Source organism: Panthera pardus, unplaced genomic scaffold, assembly GCF_024362965.1.
Source record: "Panthera pardus isolate Hobbes unplaced genomic scaffold, ASM2436296v1 HiC_scaffold_13, whole genome shotgun sequence".
NCBI lineage: Eukaryota > Metazoa > Chordata > Mammalia > Carnivora > Felidae > Panthera > Panthera pardus.
In genome coordinates this window covers 168,278,236-168,300,724 of record NW_026526688.1, presented here as the reverse complement: position 1 = coordinate 168,300,724, position 22,489 = coordinate 168,278,236, and positions in this window count along the sequence as shown.

Genomic DNA, 22,489 nt, shown 5'->3' with positions numbered 1-22,489 from the left:
CTGATTGTCTAACCACCGACCAAGATAACTTCAGACCCACCATAAGGTACATGAACAATTCATTCCATTGACTTCTTCACTGGTTTTCCTTCCCGGTCTCTGGTTAGTGACTTCTCTCTGATGCTCTAACCATCTTCTTCTAGAAGTTTACTTCACCAACTTATCCCACAATTGTGTAAATATTAATCCTTATAATAAATGCTTTATTTCATATCGTTCATAGTTGATCTTGTTCCCTCATGGAATCCTAGATAATGCTCACAGTAAGGATTTTTTTTTAATACCTTCATCTGGCAACTATACACATATAATGTGGCTGAAAGAAATAATGAATGTGGAGGGTAGCAGAAAATGAAATCATAAGGGGATCGCATTCAGATCTGCTTTAAAGTGGGATGCATGTTTAGGTTTCCATTTTCTAAAATTCTCGCTTACTGCTGGTGAAAATGAATTGTACTGTCTAGATATAAGATGGAAAAAAACAAGTAGGTCAAATTACTTATATTTAAGAGGATAATGCTAATATCTGTACATAGGTAGTAAGGATGGAGGGAAAGAGAGGGATCAGAGATAAGCAGAAATAAATCGTAATAAATGCCTTAACATTTGTGCTCCTTCCTCTCCTCAGCCTTTGCACTAACAAAGGTTTTCAAACCTGGGTCCTTAGTTCAGTCTTTGAAACTATCTATAAATCATAGTGCTTTAAGAGCTTGTAAAAGAATAAAGAAACATCCAATTGAAAATTTCAGAGTGCATTACGAAGTGAATATAAATATTGATCATAAAACTTGCTGTATATAAATGGGTATGTGTGTGAGTACTAAATAAAAATGTTTCTTAATACATTGGTTAAGAACATTTGAAATTCTACAGTTTATGGGGACCCAAATACGGATATCTCCTCATGAAGTTGTCCCAAATTTTCATTGTGGGAATTTGAGAAGGATCACAACAAAATATCAAGAGAAAAATAGAGAAATAAATTAAATACAGTGAAATCAACATTGCTACATTTATATTTAAATGAAAACAAAGGGCAACTATTGTTAGTTTTCTATTCTCAAAAATTGTTTTAATTGCTGCTTCTACATTTGGACATTCATTAACCATGCTATTTTTTCTTATATTAAAAAAGAATAGGGGTGCCTGGGTGGCTCAGTCGGTTGAGCGTCCGACTTTGGCTCAAGTCATGATCTCACAGTCTGTGGGTTCGAGCCCCACGTCGGGCTCTGTGCTGACAGCTCAGAGCCTGAAGCCTGTTTCAGATTCTGTGTCTCCCTCTTTCTCTGACCCTCCCCTGTTCATGCTCTCTCTCTGTCTCAAAAATAAATAAACGTTAAAAAAAATAAAAAAAATAAAAAAAAGAATAACATCCTTTAAAAAATTTCAAGCCAAGTACATGTTCCCAAACTCTTCCAAATTTGTTATCATATTTTTGCTTCTGGATGGATGGATTAAGCAACCTATCAAATCAGAATTATTTACCTATATTCTCATGAGAATTTTTGTCTATTTCCTTCCCTTTACTGACTTGAAAAGCAGAGATTTTCAATATAGCTAATGGTTACACCAGTATGTTCACAGATGATTGCAATATAATGTATACTAACATAGCAATTGAAAATAATTTAAATTTTAATAGTAAACTAGTCAGTTAAATATCCCTGCAGTAATAAAGGTCAATAAATAATATCTTGAATACTAAATACATGCACCCCAATGTTTACAACAGTGCTATCAACAATAGCCAAATGTCCATCAAGTGATGAATGGATAAAGAAGATGTGGCATATATACAATGGGATACTACTCGGCAATGAAAAGAATAAAATCTTGCCATTTGCAACAACGTGGATGGAACTGGAGGGTATTATGCTAAGTGAAATAAGTCAGAGAAAGACAGATATCATATGTTTTCACTCCTATGTGGCAGTTGAGAAACTTAACAGACAACCATGGGAGAAGAGAAAGAAAAAAAAAATTAGTTACAAATGGAGAGGGAGGCAAACTATAAGAGACTCTTAAATACAGAGAACAAACTGAGGGTTGGTGGGGGTGGGAGGGTGGGGAACATGGAAAATGGGTGATGGGCATTGAGAAGGACACTTGTTGGGATGAGCACTGGGTGTTGTATGTAAGTGATGAATCACAGAATCTACTCCCGAAGCCAAGAGCACACTGTATACACTGTATGTTAGCTAACGTCACAATAAATTACATTAAAAACAAGATTTAACATTATAAAGTTTTCAATTATCAAAAAATACATGTGAATCTGTTAATGATGACAGATAATAACTTTAATAGGAGACAGGATTTGTGCTGAACATCTTCCATCATTATACATTGAATTAACAGGTCTCCCTTGTTTTTTGGCTTCCAGCGGGGTTTGATCAATGGAGGCATGTGCAGGAGATTTGAAGGTGGAAGGAAAGGGAGGTATGGTGCATTTTCCCCAGATTTTTTGTCTGCTGAGCTAGCTTCACTCCATCAAAATCTACAACTTCTGTAGTGCAGATTTCTTCAGTTTCTCTCTATGGGTTTTGGAAACAGTTCCCTTCTTGTGTCTCTTCTGATGTGGGTTTGGTAATGTCTCCCCCTATGCTTAGTCTGAGGGTACTGAATTATTTCAACTTGAGCTCCTAAATCCTGGCCCGCAACTTTATAAACAGTCCTTGAATACAATCTACTCAAATTTCCAAGTCTGTATGTGCTGTTTCTTGACATACATAAAATTCCAAGTTTTCCTAAAATGATTTCACGCAAAATTTCAGAAATTGAGAAAGTTAGACGTATTTGGTCATCAACAGATATTAGGAACCACTACTTCTTATGTATGCATGTATGAATGTACATATGTATTTAAATACAGTTTATTGACCACATATTTACGAAGCACCACCATAGACATCAGTAATGAGTTGATAAAAATAAAATAAAAAATGGAAGGGTGCCTGGGTGGCTCTGTTGATTGAGCATCAGACTTTGGCTCAGGTCATGATCTCATGGTTCATGGGTTTGAGACTCGCATCAGGCATTGCATGCAGGGCCTGCTTCAGATTCTCTGTCTCCCTGCCTCTCTTTCTCTGACCCTGTCTTGCTTATGTGTTCTCTCTCTCTCTCTCAAAAACAAACAAACAAACAAATAAATAACATAAAGTAAAAATTAAAAAAAAAATTAAAAATAAAAAGAAACCCAGAAAGGGTCCCTACCATCAAGGATTTTACATTCTAATTGAGGAGACAGACATTAAGTGAATAATTAGAAAATTAATCATCTAGACACCTTTATGATAATTGCTAAATAATTGCAAAGTGCTATAGCCGTGTAAAAGAGGGATCTAACAAATTATTAGCTAAAGAGGAGAGTGGGAATTTGTTGTTGTTTCATTTTGTTTCTAAACACTCAAAATGAAGTCTAAAGGATCGATTTGAGTTTTCTAAATAAAGAAAGTCTGAGGAGAAAAAAAATATTCAAAGGAGAATAATTAGTGTCTATTACATCCCTGAAATGGTTAGAAGCCTTGCATTTTCAAAGAACACAATGAAGACTGTAACTGAGGTCCAGTGGATAAGAGAATGGTGAATCTTCTAGCAGAGGCATAGGCTGCTTCATGTAGACATTTAGGAGATAATTAAGGATTTGGCTTTTTTAAAAATTGTTTTAATGTTTACTAATTTTTGAGAGAGACAGAGAGACATAGCATGAGTCAGGGAGGGGCAGAGTGATGGGGAAACACAGAATCCAAAGCAGGCTCCAGGCTCTGGGCTGTCAACACAGAGCCCAACGTGGGGTCAAACCCACGAACCGTGAGATTGTGACCTGAGCCGAAGTCAGACACTTAGATTGAGCCACTCAAGCACCTCAAGGATTCGAGATTTTTTTGAAAAATGAAAACACCCGAAGGATTATAGGCTGGGCTTGATTTAATAACCACATGTTTCATAGATAACACTGACTGCATTGCGGGAAGCAGTTTAGAATGAACAGGCACAAAGTGAGTTGAATATGATTATTTGGAAGCATATATCAGACATCTACACAAAAGAAGACCCTAGCTTAAGTACAATAAAAAGTGCATGGACACATCAGTTGGGTCATCTGGAAGCAGACCCTGAGAGATATCAGGAGTGTAAGAACCTATAAAAAGTAAAAATGGAGGCAGGAATCAGAATTAGGTATGGAAAGCCTTCAGACCATAATGCATATGATGAACATTTGAAAGGGTGCCAACCTAGTCCACCCTCTCTAAATTCGGAAGTGAACCTCAGCAATGATCCCTAAGGAAAACCTATGTCCGGTTTTCATGTTTATGCCACAAAATAGACTGTACTTTCTTCTTTCAGTTTTCATAGGCTGTATCTGTATTCTAGGATTTGTGTGTGCATTTGTGTGTGTGCACATGCGCGTGTGTGTAATGTCTTATATGCACAAAAGATAATATAAAAAACTTCATAATTTTTAAGAAAATGGTAAGAATATTCTGAATTTTATAGCTGTTATTTCCTTGCTTTTCTTTTTAATGTCCTATATATTTATCTGTAAGCAACCTATTTAACTTGGCTTTTATAAATGAAATAATTCTCTATATCCTTTCTAATACACTTTTTGCACTCAATGCCATGGGTTTTTTTTTTGTTTTACCCACGTTGATGTGTGAAAAAAATTCCATTATTGCCATAGCTCCAGATCATTTTATTCTACAATATACCACAATGTATTGATTAAATAAATCTATTTACATGTCTATATTGAATATATTGATCCATTTGCGGAAAATTTACACCTTTATTCCGAGTCCCCTTAATATCTTTCAATGAAATTTTATAAGATGTCCCCTCCTCTTTTAACAGTATTGAGGTTGAATATTTGATTTATTTCATGTGTATATTCATATACTTTACAGATTATCCTGACTTTTTAACAGCAATATCTATTTGTAAGTTTATCACAATACCAAACAGATAAGTATCCAGAACTCTATGGGAAAAAAAGTTGGACAGTCACCTGAATTAGTGACATATTCCTTTAATTAGCTGCCAGCAGAAATAAGACTGGCTTTTCTTCCTCAACCATTTCCACACTCTCTGTCATCTCCCCTCTAGCTCTATGAGGTTAACTTGCCTATTCAAATCAGGAAGTATCATTATGTCCCAGACCAACAGCTGGATCTATTCCGCTGTGCTTACTTGCTTTGACTTGGGTAATTTCCTTCGTGGGATGGTCTGATCTGGCAAGATATTTGACTATGTGAGATTTAGATAGCTTCTGCTCCTCAGAGCTGAATCCTCAGCTGAATCCTCAGATGCCCAAAACTCAAGAGAATTTGCAGCATTTCATTTCACTACAAGTGTGGGAACAGAGAGAGACAGAGAGACAGCAAGAGAGACAGAGAGAGAGAGAGAGAGGCACTGAGATTTAAATTTATTGGCAATAAAAGACATTTGTCAGAATAACCCACACACACAATAGTTGCTACATCAACATGTATTACAATATAAGCCATCTTTAATAAATATTGAGCTTTGTGAATCTCCATTTGCATGCATGCAAAAGAAAAGCTCTTCTGTATATGTAAAGCCAGGCTGAACAATCAACAGATGGTTTGGATAAATGTCTCTGCGTTACATGAAAATTTCCACTGTGGGATGAAATAAGGATTTCATCCACATTTTTACTTCATGCACAGCTTTATACTTTCTCACTTGTGTTATTTTTAAGATTAAATTTAGAAAGTAATGTAAATATAGGAAGGGGGTATATAAGAGGATTTCTTGGGCTACAATCATTAGAATATTCTTTCTATATAAGAGATTACTTGTGGGGCGCCTGGGTGGCTCAGTTGGTTAACTGTTCAACACTGGATCTCAGCTCAGGTCTTGGTCTTGGGGTAGCGAGTTCAGGCCTGGCATTGGGTTCAGTTCTGGGTGTGACGCCTACTTAAAAAAAAATGACCAGCAACTCTAGTCCTTCTTCTCCCCAAGTGGTTTACTTCTTTATGTCAAAGGAGTCTTTCTGAATATGCATGTGTCCTGTTTTTCTGCATGCTTCTGAAAGCAAATATTAACTGCTATATAAATGCCAATCAGTGAATACTTCATGATATTCCTTTTTAAAACACATATGGTTTGACAGGCGCTACTTAGTTTCTTTATGTCACGGATTTGTTTTTTTTTGTTTTTTTTCGTTGTTTTAAAGCAGTGCTTGATTGTAGGGTGGCAAAGTTAGGAAATAAAGGACCAGAATAGTTCTCGTCCCTACCTGTTCCCATGGTCCCCATGATCTAATAGAGGGAAAAGTATAGACAATAAATAAAAGGGATTGAAAAGTGAAAAAAAAAATCTGGAACAAAAGCAAACTGTATTAATTTTATGGCCTTCTCACAGCAATTTCTCAGTTCCCATTCTCACTCCCAAGGCCTCCATGTGACCACCATTATCAGTGAGTTGGGTATCTTCTATTCTTCAAATATTACCCATTTAGAAAAGTTTACATGTACTCTGATCCTTTCAACCCTGTTGCATTCACAGGCCCAACATGGCCTCTGCTGCAGGAAATTCAGAAAAAAGTGTGTTTGACTCCACATTCTACTACTTCATGCCTATATAGTTTTGAAATGCAAAGAAGTGTCACTTATTAGTTAACATCTGTCATTTACTATTACCTATCTTGCATGCATTCTCTTGTTTAGTTCTTACAAAAACTTCATTATAAATTCACATGGGGTAGAGGCAGCTAAGGTTTAGAGAGCGTTCCTTTCGGGCAGTGAAATCTTTCTTTAACAAGTTTACAGAAGAGGAGTTACTAGAATGGTACTGACACCCTGGCTCTGGGGGAGGCTCACTTAAACTTGACACGAGATATGCCTGGGCTCTGGGCTACTAACAGTCCTCTGCCTCATCTGGGCCTTGAGCCACATGTGTGGACCTGAGTGTTACCGCTTGCCCCTGTTGTATATAACCATAATGCCACCTCCATCCTCAGCACCTGGAAGCCGTTGGGTTGGTGGTAGGTATCATTTACTGTGCAGCCACCACCTCCTTCCCACTTGCTCCCAGGGGAGTGATCCTAACTCCTCCATGGGCTACTGCAGACCAAGCATTGGCTTTCTGGGTAGACCTATCTTCTCAAAGAGTTTCGTAAATCCATCCACAGGAAGGGAGGTTTGGTGCAGAGAGTTTGAAAACCCTCCAAGAATATACTTTCAGCCGTTCCCAAGAGCCTGACTGACATTTGGTACCAAACCCACGGAAGGATTGGGTGGCTATTCCTGGTGCCAGTTGGAGGAGGGGAGGTACACACAAAGGAAAGAATGCCTGTTGTTGGTGTTGTGGTACGGAAGATAGCAGTCAACATCAACAGCTCAAGGCCTAGGAACGTAGTGATTACAGCCTAAAAAAGTTCAAGAGAGGAGAGAGTTGAACAATGTACTATCTATGTTTACAGTATTCCATTCCAAACGGGAAATTTAACATGACCAGAAAATGAATCATCATTTACATTTCCATACATTATCTAGGTAAGACTTGGATTGGAGAGAGTCATTCTATGCCAATAGTCATGGGTTGCATGATGGATGATGGATGAGACTGTGTGATGAGTAAGGATATAATCAGCATTAAATGAACGGCATTGGGAAGCTGCACAGACAAGAAGACCCAGTTGTTTCAATACAAATAGCTTCTGACAGGCTACAGCATTGTGAGTAATAACATCACTGCTATGTTTTTGTTTTTGTTCTCGTAATTGGAGGTAAAAAATTAGCTAGAAATGTTGCATTTGAAAATAAAGAACATGGAAAGATGGTTCCTGGTCACGAAAAGGAAGCGATGGTACCTGGACACTATGAAGACTTTTCATGTGTACTAACTGGAAAATAAATACACAAATACCACTTTTTCAGCCATTATTCTAAATCCTCCAAAGCATAGGCCATGATGTTGCAAATATTTTAAAACCAGATCATTTATGTAAAAAGGTCTCCATAAAAATACTTGCCTGGGATCTGCACACCCCCTGAGAGAGCTTGGTCAGGACAGTAGTGAAACTCACCACTGCTGAATGAGTAAAAGCAGAAACAGAGATGAGATCTCATACCTGCTTCAACCCTCCTCAATCGCTTCTTCCCTTCTTCCTAAGGGAACACCAGGTACTCACTAAGCCTCCAATGAGCACAGTAGAAAAACAACACATCTTTCTTCATCAAAAGTATTTCTTTTTTTCCCCTGTTTCTTTATTTGTTTTGAGAGAGAGAGAGGACACAAGCAGGGGAGGAACAGAGAGAGAGAGAGGGAGAGAGAATCCCAAACAGGCTCCACACTGCTGGCACAGAGCCCGATGTGGGGCTCGATCTCATGAGCTGTGGATCGTGACCTGAGCTGAAATCAAGAATCAGACACTTAACTGATTGAGCCATCACGTGCCCCTCAAAATTATTTCCAATCCAGGTAGAGGAATGATAAAAGTTAGGACTTTTTCTTCTATTTAGTTAAAGTAACAAAACAATTATTTTATATAACTGGATCATTTGAAATTTGGAAAATAGAATTCTGTACTAATTTTTAAAAATTAAGCAGTAAGGGGTAACCTGGGTGGCTGTCGGTTGAGGGTTCGACTCTTGGTTTTGGCTCATGTCACGATCTCATTGTTCTTGGGTTCAAGCCCCGTGTGGTGTTCTCTGTTGTCAGCCCAGAGCCTGCTTGGGATTCTTCTCTCCCTCTCTCTCTGCCTCTCTCCCACTCATTGTCTCTTTCTCTCCCAAAATAAATAAATAAACTTTTAAAAATATCTAAAAAAAATAAAAATTAAGCAGTAAGAAAAAAAATTATTGTATGGGACTACAATGGGGAAGTAATGGGGAAGATACAAACTATTTTTTCATTAATGAATTTCCCAATTCATAATTTTAATAATTTCATCTACTTTTATTTAACTATTACAGGTTTACTAGTTAGTTTTAATTGTTTTATTTCACTTTTAAAACTAGCATTTGATCCTTGAAAAATTTTTAAATCTCAAAAATAGTCTCTTCAGTTTTACCTACCAAGTATCATTATCATTAATTTATTATTGCATTTCATTTGACACTTTATTCTATGCATTTAAGGATGCCCTTTAAAAAATTTTAAATATAAATAAAATAGCAGATGATATGATTTAACAAATGATGCAGTTGGGTACCATAATATTTAATACTGTGTTAAAGATATTTTTCTGACATAATATAAATAATAATCAATAGGTGTTCAACCTTTCAAAGAAATTCTCATTGGACCTCCAAATATTTAGGGAAAGATTGTTTTGAATTTAAATATTGTCAGTTTCTATGTAAATATTATATTTTCACAAAGAAGTACAATATTTTATTTATCTGAAAAATGCATGGATGTGAAATCAAGCAGTAGTTATACTTTCTTCCAAGCAAATTAAGACAAACCAATCAAACTTACCTCAAATTTTATATGAGACTTTCTCTGTGCAAACGTTTTTATGATAATTTATGCACAAATTTTTTACTTTATTCATTCAACTACTTTAATTACCAGCAATTTCTCATCTGTATAAATCAACCCTCAAATCTAATATTAATTTATCAAACCACTCCAAAATAGTTCATACTTTTTAGGTACATTTTGTTCACTACTCATACATTATCCATTGCTACAAATATGTAAAAGAATTGTATGTAAATCTCTTCTTTCTACCAATAGGTGGCACTGAAAATGTGCAGATTTCAACAATAAAGTGTGTTAACCACGATGTTAAAGATGACTTCTTCCTATAATGCAGTTTGAGCTGTGGTTTAAATGAAGAACACCATCTACCATAAAATTACTCTGATGTGAATATGCGGAATTCTGTTACGCAAATAAAATGTACAGTGTTTATAATGATGAACCATTACATCAAGAATATTTTACTGGTAATATAAAATTTACCTCGTGCTCAACTGAAATTGTATTATACTTAGCAAATTGGATATCATATTTTTCTCTATTATTTCATTATTCTTATTTGGTAAAACTGTCATTTCCATTTTAGTCTCAGATGTCGTTTGTCTGAGTAAACCATACATGTAGAAGAATTTTGCAAAATTTAGAAGCATTTTGATTTTGCTTAGACTGCTTATAAATATATCCTCTGATTTGTAATGGTTAATAAAACTAGGAGCAAATATCTGAGTATTTGTATGTGCATTAATTTTATTAGTAGTGTTCTCCCCTTTACCCATGTGTATATAGTCAAAATTCCTCACCTTCACTATAATAGAACTCTGTTATCTCTGTCATTTAGAATCCTTTTAAATCTAGTTCATTCAAGAGGTTTGTTTCAACAATTCATTGGCAAAAAAAAACAAAAGCCTTATGACATTTATTCTGCATTTTTAACAGCAGTTTTATTAAAATGATTTATTGCCAGAAGACAAATCCTAATAATATTCCTCTTTTATAACTGCATTTTATTCTGGGCCTGGTTAGTGCGATTTATTCATATTTCCTAAGAAAATCTGAACCACTGTCGCTGTAGCTATTATGTAGCAAATGTGTTTTACATTATAATAATAAACATACATTTTTCAAACCCGAACTTTCCAATAATCAGATATTCTTGAGTAGTTTCAGTGGTTTTATTAGATCCCAGTGAAGTCCCATTGTCTTGTACAATTTGTCTGAACTATGCTTCCCCAGATCCCTACTATTTTCAGCTTTTTAAGACTGTGTGGGAAAATAAACTTACATGACATGGGGCTTTATTTAACAATATTTTCATTACCTCATCTCTGATCAGAGATCACTCAATATGAAACACTTTTCTTCCTCCTCTTTGTTAACGGAATTTAGCTTACTCTTCTTATTTTTCTGAGCTGCCCAAGCTTGCTGCCCTCCGCTGCACGTGACTACTAGTAGAGAATAATGCACACACATCATCGGTTCGACTCCACACCAGTTCCTTCCTTGATCATGCCCTTCTCTTTAAAGCACCATGCTCAGCTTGGAAGGTTTTTAGGGGTTACAGAATAAGAGAGACATAATGTTAATCATTATTAGGAACAAAATAAGCTTAAAAAAATTTGTGACCTTACCATGAAAATGCAGGAAAGGATTCAGACATAGTCAAACATGGATATGTCTAGGACCATGTGGTAGCCAGCCTCCAAGATGGCACTCATTGATCCTTACTTCTTGGAATTCACCCTTTTGGGTAGTTTCTTTCCACATTGTGCCAGAGCTGGTCTGTGTGACCACCAGTGTACAACAGAAGTGATGGTAAGCCATTTCTAAAATTAGCTTGTCAGAAAGCTACGGCTTCTGTTTTGGGCATTCTTTCTGGTTCACCACATCAGATATCATGTTATGAAAATTCCACTTGGGGAAGAAGAGAGGTCTTTAATCAACGGTCCAGAGTATTGAAACCTATGCCAAAACCCTGTGGATGAGTTAAAAAGCAGATACTCCAGCCCTAGTTGAGGCTAAGGAGAGACACTAAATCTGAAACATCAGCTAAGCCACTTCTGGATTCTTGACACACAAAACCCAGAAGAACTATGTGTTGTTTCAAGCTGCTAAGTTTTGGGGGTAATTTGTTATGTAGCAATAGGTAACTAATACAGCTCTCAAATAATATTATCAGACCTCTTCCAGAGTTTTTCTATTCTTGGTCCTGATTATGTCAACTTGCATCAATTACAGATGCAAATGGATTCGGGTGATCAAATGGTGCAATCGTGAAGTGTCTCTTTATTACATGGATTCTGTATCAGTGATCCACAAATGACAACTTGCTTTTCAAATCAAGCCTACCACCTGTTTGGGGTTAATAATGTTTTATTGGAGCACAATCACTTCAATTTGTTTACATTTCGTCTATTATTGCTTTTCTGCTACAGTTGCAGAGTTGGGTAGTTAAGACAGAAGACATGGCTCATAAAGCCTAAACCCTAGTTCTACATGGTGGGCAATATACACTTTGGCTTCCATACTTCCAGATTAGCGGCAACTGCAGAAAGAAATATAAAAAATTCATAACTTGATAAAAAAAAAGTTGAAGAGAGAAATCTAATTTACCTGTTTTGAGTTGTGAGCTTTTGTGCCAATTTTGTAGACAGGTGGAAATGTTACTCTAAGTGACCATTCCTGCTTTTAGAAGAGTTGGATGAAATATACTCCAGCCAGATGAAATTGATTCTCAACAGGAAAAAAGGATTTTGTTACTAGAACAAATGTAGTAGTATCTAGGTTACTTGTTGGGAGGTGGGGAAGTTGAATGAGATGCTCACATGAAAACACTATAGAAATATACTATAGAAAAATAGCCACTAAAATGAAAATGACAAAGTAATAAGGATTTCAGAAATGCTCCAAAGGATCATGGTCTTTATCACTAAAGACTGCATGAAATTCCCTTTCTTGGCAGGAAAAGACCTCCTGTTCTCTGCTTTTTTATTCCTGAGGATGGAAGTCACACACTTCCACCCCCTTAATCTTAGTCTTTCTTTTCCAGGTAGACCTCTTCCTGTGTTACAGTTAGGGTAGGGAATGACAGGTTTTAACTATAGGCTGTGCAAGTCCCATACGGGTCATATGTAGTCTGGGTAAACTTTATGCACTTTTCCACCATATTGACATTCAATCCTTGAATTATTACAGTAATTTCAGATTCTTGTGCACACTTTGGCAAATTCTCATGTGATTCACATAAAAACTGTGAGACAAATACTTTATCGACATAGTGTCTCTGGTCTCCCTGACCCAACTGCTACCTGGAGTATATCCTCTCAGGAAAATCCAACCATTCACCTACCTACCACCTGGTCAATTACTGGAACATAACTTAGGCACAGGAGATGGGCTCTTCATTTCTGAAGACAATGAAAAGTGCGCACACATAATTTAGATGAAAACAGCAAAAACAAGGACTTTGGAATTAGACCTAAATATTTATTTTACCATTCGCTACCTGTGACACCTTAGATAAATTAATTGACCTTCAGAATTTAATTTTTCTCCTTTTTAACACTGGATCTGGCAGTGGTTACTTTGCAGAAACATTTAGGTTACATAAATCAAAGTGCCTACCACATGATAAATAATATTAGGATCCTATAGTGTCAAATTGTTTATCTCCTACAATTAAACCATCTGAATGTTACATTTTTATGTTATAAGTAAAACACAGCCAAGTTTAGTATGGTAATAGTATGTACCCAATAGAAAAGCATACCATTAAGGATTGGAGTTTTATTTTTAAAAATTGCGTCTAATTTTGTTCATGTAAAATTTTCACATCTCGGATTAAGTTGATTGAACTCTACTAGTTAAATCTGCCTCAGTTGGATTAATTATGAGCAATATTTCAAGTTATTATTTATTCATTAATTAATCTTTCACCTAACTCTGGCTCAGTGCAGACATAACATGGCTTAGTCACTTAGCCAGGACACTTGGCCGGGACAATTGTTTTCCATCCTCTTAATTTTAAATTTATCACAGTTGACAGCAAATTGTCCTCTACCACTATATTCTGGATTACAGTGACCAGTTCTTTCTGCAGCATTACATTTTGTAACAGCGTTAGTATATAATGCAGTAGAGGAAGGTCTTTCATTGATAAAGAAAAAGCATATACTGCATTTTTGTGCAGTAGAACAAAGTAGGAGGAGAAATGATACTTCCACTTTCGTTTTCATAGCATTTGATGAAGTGTTGAAATTTTCAATTTGATTCCTACATATTCTCTTTTGTTTTCTTCTTTCTTTCCTGGGCTCCTACATTCTCTATTTTCTGGCTTTAATTTTCCTTCCCTGGGTTGTGTTCTTGACTCTTGAATTTTCATCCTTTATGACTCTGAACAAAGAGCTCTTCTAAGAATGCTCATTATTTGGGTAACTTTTTCTGTGCCGACAGCTCCACATGAAACTCTGGAGCTCACATATCTCTCTTCTTTCCTATCCTTCTGCTCTCTCTCTATATATACATCTCAGTTTAAACACATTACTAATTCTTAGAACCAGTATCTCAGAGAATATAAACCATCTACAGAACTCATTGTCTGCATTAACATGATTTTACTATTTCACTATCTTTATCAACCTAACTTTACTTTTTCAGAAAATTTCTTGGCTAGGAAGAGAAATGCTGCAAACAGTGTTATTGCTAGTTCTAAGAAAAGTCTGGAAGACCTATCCATTCTTCAATAGAAAACTTGAAGGGCAGTTTAAACCCCAAGACTCTCTGATGCTTTGCTGCAACATCCTTACCTTACTGCATCCAACAGTCATGAATTATTATACCATGAACCTTACCCAATCCTAAACAAGCCTTGAACTTCCCCACCCCATTCCCCATCCTTGAACTCAAAGACTCACCTTAAACTAGTCTTCGAAACCTCATAAATATGCCAGCTTTGCCCTCTTTCCTCCAAGGTGCCACTAAGACTATGAGGCATTGCTCTCCCTTAGCACAGTAAACAATAAACTCACCTTTGTCTTATCAACATGTTGTTTGATGATATTTTGGGGATCCAGCATCCAACATATCTAAAACCAAATGAGTGTTTCTCCTCTGAGAAGCTCCTGCTCCTCTTTACTCTCTACCATAATTCCACTAATGGAGGATTTGACTTGGTTAAGATTTCCTGGCTTATTTCATGGATTTGAAATAGTGGACTATTATGTCTATACTAAAAATAATACCAGATCACAGTTATTAAATTTATACCCTTTTAAGAAGTTAAGAATTTTATTTTGCTTAAATAATCTATATATTTAATCATTAGGATTTTCTTCCTTTAAATTAGTAAGCTATTTAAATCTTCTATTGATTAATAATACTTATCTCAACATTCACCAATCACCAGATAGAAGAGGAACTATCTTTGCCATTTTTCTCTTTCCAACCATCCTCAGAACCTGGCATTCCTACTTTGGAAGGATAATTTTGACCTATTTCCAATTTTATAACAGTTTAAATAAATTATATCCTAAATAATTTTGATGAATTCTTCATTTCTATTCTCTGGCTTTAGAATTATTGTCAACAATATTAATGCCACAAATGGGGTGGTTTTCACAATGTTAATTTTAACTTAAGGGCTTAAAATCATAAGTATTCCATTTTTTGAAAGGATAATAAGAACAAATACATACATTTGATTAGGAAGAGCATAATAGGTTCAGATGCTGATACTATCAACAGAAGTGTATGAACAATACCTGGCCCATAGCAAAAGTTCTATAAATGTTTGTGGGGGCTCCTGGGTGTCTCAGTAGGTTAAGCATCTGACTCTTGGTTTCAGCTCAGGTCATGATCTCACGGTTCGGCTGGTGAGATCAAGCCCTGCATTGGGCTCTGCGTTGACAGCACAAAGCCTACTTGGGATTCTCCTTCTCCTTTTCTCTCTGCAAATTCCCAGCTCATGCAGGAATGTTGTCTCTCCCCCCGCCCCCCAACCATCTCAAAATAAAATAAATAAATAAACTTAAAAAAAATAAAAAAAGTAAATGTTAGTGGAATAAATATATGGTATTACTTTGTGAAAATCAAAAACTGACTCTTGTGCCATACATTGCTTACTCCCAATCAATAGCTGATTTTCCTCCTTGTTAAGAAAACCTTAATGTTTAGTACAATATATCATGACCATGAATAAAGGTCTTTGCTTGCAGTTAATTGACCTTGTGACTAAGATTAATTCAAGAACATGCAGGTGGATATATTTACTTGGAAATATGGGAGCCTCCTTAATACACAGACGTCTTTCTAAAAATAAAATGCCCTAAAAGCCAATAAAGCTTAAGCTTCAAGATGCTTCATATAATGGACTTCTCTATAAGTTATATGTTTATAAATAAATTTTCAAATTACCTTGATTTGAATGTACCTTTATCTCCTATTAAGATCCTAGCTGATACTATACTTTTGAAATGTAGTTGTTCATAAATTATAATCTTTTGCCTTTATATTTAGTTCTGAATTAAACTATCTACTTTAATCTGAAGGGTCATTGTTTACAATTTAGCTTTAGTGTATAATTTTATAACTTTTCAGATCCTCTTTATGCCTAGTGAACAAGAAACATTTTTCTGCCTATTATGTTTGAATCTTTTGACAATTATTATTATTTTTTTATCTGAGAGAGAGAGAGTGAGCACATGAGTGGGGAGAGGGGAAGAGGGAGAGGGAGAGAATCTCAAGCAGGCTCCACACTCAGCACAGAGCCCAACATGGAGCTTGATCCCATGACGTTGGGATAATGTCCTGAGCCAAAATCAAGAGTTGGATGCTAGTGGTGCTTGGGTGTCTCAGTCAGTCCAGCGTCTGACTTGGGCTCAGGTCATGATCTCTCAGTTTGTGAGTTCGAGCCCGGCGTGGGGCTCTGTGCTGACAGCTCAGAGCCTGGAGCCTGCTTTGGATTCTGTGTCTCCCTCTCTCTCTGTCCCTTCCCCTGCTCACACTCTGCCTTTCTCTCTCAAAAATAAATATTAAAAAAACAAAAAAAGGCAAACACTCAACTACCTGAGTCACACTGGAACCCCGAATCTTTTGACAATTTTGCTCGTTTGATCTTATTAGAGACATCAGGTGGATTCTTTTTTAACCAACTGTGTGCTATAAGTATCTGAACATTCCAATAAAAACTACTGATAAGAATATCCCCCAAATCTAACAACTATAGTAATATTCCTATAACAATGAATATAGTATAAATATATAATATATAAAAATGTATAGTAATATCATGTTAATTAATGATAAAATGCAGCCAGTTAGCATGCAGCACACATCCCAGTGTGATATTTTTTAAATGGTAGATGATTATAGTAGGTACATGATGATAGCAGTGACTGAGAGCAAGCCATAGAAATAGTTAATTACAGATTTAGAAAAACATTCATGAGGGAAAAGCACTGCTCCAGCATTAGCTTATTCCTACATTGAACAATTCATCAATGAGAATTGGTAATTGCTGAGTAAGATAAAGTAGAATTTGTATGTAATGCCTGCAACATGCAGCAATTAAAAGATACCAGGAAAATTAAAAATAGAGCACTTGCCCTGAGGATCTTAAAATCTAATTGGTAACATACTTAAACAGGATAGAATCTGAATTACAGAGATAGGCTATATTATAGATTGATAGATATTAACCAAATCAGTTAAATAAATAAAATTTAGAAAGAATAGAAAAAAAAAACGAAAGAATTTATAGCAAATGATGGCAAGTGAAGATGGGAGAAAAAAAAATTTGTAGTATAAAGAGCAATTAAACATTATCAGTTTATTTGGAAATTTAAAAAAAATGTGCTTGATCTGCTATACTGATTCCTTAAGTATATACATTTAAGAGACACTTTAAAATTTAAATAATGGACAAGGGATACTAGCATTAATATATAGAGAAAATTTAAATTTTATTTCTCTAAATGTTTTTTTTTAATCTGCAACCTCGAATTAGGGATTACTTATTATTCAAAAAGCATTATATAGAAATATTCTGCTTTACCTTTAATCAAAACAATTTTTTTTCTTTTGAAGACATTCTAACAACTTACTTACTTTATGATGAAGGTATTTATTTTGAGAAATTTTGTTCCTGAAATCCAGATCCTGTCCTTCTAGATAGTTCATAGGTTTTGGCATCATTTAAGACTTAAGCTAAGTTTGAGTACATGTGCTATTGTTTATACCGGAAATGATACTGTTCACTGAAATAATGCAATTTCACTCAATATTTTCAATGAGATTCCATGCTGAGCATAAAATCAGTTTATCACAAAGGTATGGTTTAAAAAATGTCCAATAGCAGAAAATCCGAAAGCATAAAAAGGAAAATACATTTCTCACAGGGAGTAGAACAAAGCATTTTCATTTTGTAGAAACCTCTGCTTAGAATCTGGACTCAGTCTTTACATTTATTTTAAATTGCTGAAATTATCACAGCTTTTACTTTTGATTAAAATAATCTTGCAATTAATCGTCAAGGCCCAACATATACATTTCTCATGAAATTGCTCTACATATATGTGAATTGTATCTTAGGAAGAAACCATTGGTATTTTGTTTCTCATCTTTCTTTCCTTTTTTTTTTTTTTTTCCATCATTGTTGTTGTTATCAAAAGAGGCAATAGTACAATGGAAACAGCCTGATAGGGGATATTGAAAAATGGGTAAGAGTTTCTGTCCTGCCTTAATTTAATATTTTATTTGATTCAAATCAATTAACTTCTCTACACCTCATTTTCCATATCTGTAAAATTATAGGATTGCAGTAGGTTATACTGAAGTTTTCTTCAATATCTAAAAGCATATGATTCTAACACAAGCATTTAAAAAATATTAGCTAATCTTTGAAAACTGTGTATACACACATTATTGCCAACTATACTATGCAATTAGCAGACAAGCCATTTTAGATTCCAGTCTTTAAAAAGAAAAGATTTAATTAAAACAAAACAAAACAATTGGGGCACTGAGGTGACTCAAGTCAGTTAAACATCTGGCTCTTGATTTTGGCGCATGTCATGATCTCACAGTTTGTGAGTTTGAGCTCCTTGTCAGGTTCTGTGCTGATAACGTGGAGCCTACTTGGGATTCTCTCTCTCTCTTCCTTTCTCTGCCTCACTCCCCCCCCCACCCCGTCTCAAAATAAATGAATAAACATTAAAAAAAAACTAACAATACTTAATGGAGGAAAAATTTACATACTATAAAATGCACATATCTTAGGTGTGACAAAGCAAACGTATGCCCTTATACTAAAATCCCTTGAATCATTTCCATCACCCTAAAAAGTTTCCTGGCACTCTTCCAAGTCAACCGCTCCCTCCAACCACTACTCCAGAGGCAACCATTTTTCCACTACTCTGATTGCTATCATCATGAGCTGCTCATGAACTTCATATATATATATATATATATATATATAGTCCTATAGTATATACATCTTTGTCTAGTTTCCTTATTCTGAAATTCCTTCATGTTGCTAGATATATCAGTGCATTGTTCCTTTTGAATTGATGAGTAATAACTCGTTTTATAACCCATAGTTTGTAAATCCAATCTACTGATTGAGAGATATTTGGGTTGCTTCCACTTTAAGTTCATAGGAAAAAAGCTGTTATGGAAATACATTAACAAATCTTGTGGACATATACCTTATTTTTCTTGGCTAAGTACCTAAGAAAAGAATGGCTGAGCACTTTTACAAAATGGCTGAACAATTTTACATCTCCACCAGCAATGTACGAAAATTCCCTTTGCTCTATCACCTCACGAATTTTACATTTTATCCATTTGGATGCTGTGTAGTTTTAAGCTGCATGTCCATGATGACTAATGATATTAGACGGCTTTTCCTATGTTTGATGGTCATTCATATATATTTCTTTGTGAATTGTTTGTTTAATTCAATTAATCAAATTAATAAATTGGCTATTAAAAGTTACGCTAATCAAAGACACCATTAAGGAAATGAAAGGGCAAACCACAGATGGAAGGAAGTCTTAGTAATACCTATATTACACATAGCAATAATATGTAAAAACACCCTTTTATCCAGAATGAATAAATAATTCCTACAAATCAATATGAAAAAGATAAGCAACACAATTTTTAAAATGTATAGATTCTAGTCTTCTACAATATGCTTTAGGGTAGGTCTTCAAATAGAAATAGGGGTTTAGGGATTAAAAGTTTAGATTGAAGAGGATCTTGGGTAGATCAGTCAGTTACACGGCTGACTCTTGGTTTTGGCTCAGGTCATGGTCTCTCAGTTTGTGGGATCGAGCCCCGTGTGGGGTTATATACGCTGACAGCATGGAGAAAATAAAATTGAAATTTATGAACAGTTGTACAAAACATATAGAGACCCCCAAAATATTTCCAAGGACAGAATTACATGGGAATCCATTTGTTAATTCTATCTCACCAAGGCATTAATTTGCTATGACAGGAGACCAGATGCAACGCCCAACCCATTTCTTGTCTTCTAGGTCTTGAAATGCCTTTCTCTAAAATCCATTCAGTTTTTGTTTAAACTGTAATCTGAATGTTTGTTACTTTCTACTAATACTCTCCTTCTCCCTATCTCGCTGAGGAGCTCCTGTCCTTATGATGCTGGCACATATCAGATGCCTCTATCAGACTCAGGACTTTTCATTATAAATGTTGATCATCTGTACTTAACTTTACAGTGGGAAGGTTTTAAATGACTCTTAGGAATGTCTAGTCTTTAAGATAAGAAAGATAGGTTCCCAGGTGGTGCTTCCAGTGTATCAACCCATTCACAAATCAAATTTAGTTCTATCTTTCCTTTTCTTTTTTGTTTTCAACCTTTTATTATGAAAACTTTCAAAAACACACAAAGAACAAAGAATAGCATGATAAAGTCCATTCATATATATCCTAGCCTCAACAATTATTAACAGATGGACAATTTTATTTTATCAATATGCCCTCCATTGCTCTTCCTTTCCACTTAATTGGTTTAAAACAAAACCTAGTCCCCATATCATTTTTTCCACAGTCCTATAGTATATACCTTTAAAAATGGGAACTTGTAATTATCACACCAAAAATAACTTATAATAATAATTCTTGAATATCATAAATGTGTACATGTTATATTAACCCAGATCATAGCATAATTGGTTTATATGAAAATTAATCAAGGGTATTTGAAACAAGAGAAACATCTGTTGTTTTAAACATTTTTTTGAAATGTTTTTCAAAATATTATTCCAAACATTCTTATTTTACAAGGCACAGTCTACATATCTAAAATTGAGAGCCAATCTAATTTTACGTGGGTTTCCAGTCATATCAATCTTTTCTTCACTGTTAAAATTACTTGTTAGCAGCCTTTCAAAATATCTACATTCCCCTAGAATCTTGGTAAAGAGTATGTTATCGCACTCATTCTACAGAAAAGAAAACGGGGGTTCAGAGAAATATTTGATGTGAGTCATAAATGGAGAAACCAGTTTTTGACTCTGATATTTGTGCTCTTTCTAGTGGACTACAATAGGCTTCTCTGATGTAATTGTAAAAGGAATATTAAATCCAGTGTTTTCACTCTGCCAACCATGGTACAAAGTACCATCACATAGAAATTAGTAATTGTCACAATTTCAAAGTAGTCATTCTGTGATGAAAGCAAAATTCTTCACTTCATACATTACCTTCTAGTATTATTTTTCTTAAAAATAAGCAAAAGAGAGATGTTACCAAAGTAGCCTAGCATCTAAAACTCTGACAATTCCACCTCAACTATAATAATGATTGTGGTGATGAGTGCATCCTTTTCTTCACCATGAAACGTCTGTGTTGACTTCAGAGTCAACTCTGATGTACCTTCAAGGAGCTCCCCAATCCTCTCAATTACATCTCTTCAATAGCTTATGAATGCACCCCATTTTGCTGTATTTGTTCAATTATACATTAAGAAACAACTATGTACAGAAGAAAGTGATGTATTAGGTGGTATATAAAGATGGTTAAGCATTTTCATTATCTTCAAGCGAGTTTACAAAGTATAAGAGAAATATAACCAAATTATTACCATAAAAAGTAAAAAAAAAAAAAAAGAAAGAAATTATCTTAAGAAAGACAGGAAGAAAGTAATATGAGAATTAAAGAAGCCCTAAAACTTATTAAAAAAGATTAGAACAGAGGTGTACAAGTGTGGAGGCATCTTTTGTGAAACTCAGAGTTACACATGGAAAGACCAGAGTTTAAAAGGTAAATTACCAGCATGTAAGAAAAATATATGTCCTTCTCTCTTCCACCCTCAGCCTGGCTCTTAAGTCAGTCTCCATATCCTGACTTCCCCCACAGTATCCTTGACATTTAAAGTAGAATATTTTCAGTAATGCTAAATAACTGTGATCTCAAATGGCACTGTTAACCTATTTACATTTTATGCATGATGCTGAGTACAAACCTATTCAGCAGGGTTCGAGAATAATAGCAAATGCTTTCATCTATTTTTTTTTTAACCATAGTTACTGTTATATGGTTGTCTTTCTCGATTACAGCTGTAAAGTCAAGTCCTACTTCATAAACTATTTTAATCTGCATTAAAATTCAAATATTTTCATCAAGTTCGGTGTCTGTGGATATAGTACAGTCTCTGAAAATTGAGGAGAGAATTATGTCAGCACAGACTTCATTTATTGAGACTAACGAATGTGTTAATGTGCCATTGTGATTGATGCAAAAAAAAAAAAAAAAAGTTGCTCAATTAGAATTGGGAAAGGGACCAAAGAAGTAGTGTCAATAATTTACATTCTTTGTAGAAAACTACAGCCTGACATTCTAGGAAATCTTCAGCTCTATTATAGAGGATTTCCTTAGCATGGTCAGCATAGTCTGGGTACTATTCTATCTTTGTCTCTCCACCTCGACAGCTTTTTAAGTAGCTGTGCCAATATGGAGGCCCTAGAACACCATAGACATGATGCGCACACGTGTAAACAAATAACAGAATCAA